We start from the raw sequence: 2,364 nt of genomic DNA on the forward strand, positions 1-2,364 counted from the left end.
GGAGAGATGACAGGGCCAAAGCTTTAGGGCCTGGCATTGCTGGAAATAATGTAGAGAGCAAATGGCTGTGAGAATGTGTGGCAGCAGAGGTAGTAGAATCGAGGGGTTGAGAAGGGTGGGGGGAAAGCTGGTGCCATTGAAGTGTTCTAGTCTCCTAGCAACTCTGCTCAGACAGCATGAGAGAACTCACGCCCATACCCATGCTACAAAGCACTGCTGGGCAGGGACGGTGGCATGATGAGCAGATCATTAGAGCATGACAGGTGTGGGGCATGCAGCGTCTTGGTCGGCAGAACAGAGTCCCAAGCAGATGGAGGAAATATGGGGGGCAGGGTGATTGCGGTTTTTGTTTTTGTTTTTGTTTTTGCTATGGTAGCAGGATCAAGGGAATTGGAACCAGGAACAGAGCAAGTAGTAACAGAATGGGGCATGGGAGGGCAGCACAGGAGGTGGCTTCAAGCTCAACAACCCTCAAGTTTGGGTGGGTAAGTCTAGCAAGCAATGGCTTTCCATGTGGCAGTGGGAGATGTGAACCTTTGGGTTTCTAAATCCTGAGTTTGGCAATGTTGTGTTTTATAAAGAAAGAGAAGCAATGCATTTTAGGAAAAATTGATGAGTTAGATCAGCTTATAGAAGTCCTTATTCCAGAATAGAAAGAGGGAAGTTTCTTAGGTTGGGGAGGAGATTTTGCATTTGCTCCAACAGGAAAAGAAAAGCTATGTCTTCTATCAAAATCATAGGAAATCATATTTGACAAGGAGAGACCGCCTGAGGATCTTAGCTGCAGACAGGAAGAAAGAAATCAGGAAGACTAATAAAATAGACAATAATATATATGCTAGTCCCTCTACATGGAAACAACTCTGAGACTGGCTGAGACTTAAATGTCTATACATAGTCAATAAATCTTGTTGGCTACAGAGTCCACATGACTTATTATTATATGCCATCCTTTTATATGGCATGAATGAAGATTTATACTGCAGTTTGGTTGTACAGTACAAACTAACTTAAGAAAGACAGATGTCTCTCACTTGCTAAAACAAAGAGCAGAGAATCACTGTTAACTGATCTGTGTACACTATATGTTCCATACGTATGTTAATGAAGAAATATATTTTACTTGTTAAGAGTTTTCAGAGCAAAAGGACCAGACACCAACAAGTACAAAACAAATAGCCCAGGTGATCCAGACTCACAGACTGCTTCAGTAGCTGTTTCATAAAAACTTGCTTCCAAGTCAGCATCAAAGCTGCGCGATCATTTGGTCCTATCAGGACTTTGTTTAAGCCTGCATTTTCCACAGCACATAAAGATGGAACAACACATGTCAAACATTACAGCTATCTTTCTTAGTACTTGACCATTTTCCCAATGTCCTTTTGAGCCCTGCCAAAGAAAAACTATGCTTCCAAACCAGCAGTAAGCAATTTTTAAGAAAATGGCACACCATTTACAAAAGATGGGTGGGTGGTTTATTGGTTATTCAATGGCTTATGAATATATATTATCATTTAGGGTGGATTAGTTACAAGTTGTTAAATGGTCTTGATCAGGAAGGAAGAAAAGAAGGTATAGGAGGTTAAATTTAGGAATTTCTCTCTTTTACTTTTCTTTATCCTTTTTTACATATGTAGGAAGAGAAGGGTTGGGAAAAAAAAGGGGTGATATAGGAATAATAGGAAAAAAAGTAGATTCTGAAATCTACTCTCAAAACAAAAAGCATGCTATAAGTCAATAATCTTAGATTGGTATGGATTTTTATATATTGATATAAAAGTAAGGTTATTTTGTTACAACATACCCTATATTATGTTTTAACTCTTGTATAAGGTATTGAACCTATGCATTCCACTTCAAAAAAAAATTAAAGGTTTAGTTTCACTCCTTTATAAGCTGCAATTACAATCTGTTTAGGGTAATGAAGTAATGAAAGTTAATAGTTAATCAATGAAGCTCATGGTCATGTTAGTTACTAGACTAGTTTATCACATAAATATGCTTCGTAGGTTGAAAATATATTAAATAGCTAGAAACAATCAATGTTTGCCTATTCAGATATAGATCAATGGTCTTTAAAAGCTGCACAGACCTAAATATGGCACTTACAGGTGTTTTGTTAAAGCTGGGCAGTGGTGGCACATGCCTTTAATTCCAGCACTTGGGAGGCAGAGGCAGGCGGATTTCTGAGTACTAGACCAGCCTGGTCTACAGAGTGAGTTCCAGGACAGCTAGGCAGCCAGGGCTATACAGAGAAACCCTGTCTCAAGAAAAAGATGTTTTGCTACTTTTAAGGCTTTAAAAAATATATATTTATATACATATATATATATATATATATATATATATATATATATATATATA

The sequence above is a fragment of the Mus pahari genome, chromosome 3 (genome assembly GCF_900095145.1).
Source record: "Mus pahari chromosome 3, PAHARI_EIJ_v1.1, whole genome shotgun sequence".
Taxonomy (NCBI): domain Eukaryota; kingdom Metazoa; phylum Chordata; class Mammalia; order Rodentia; family Muridae; genus Mus; species Mus pahari.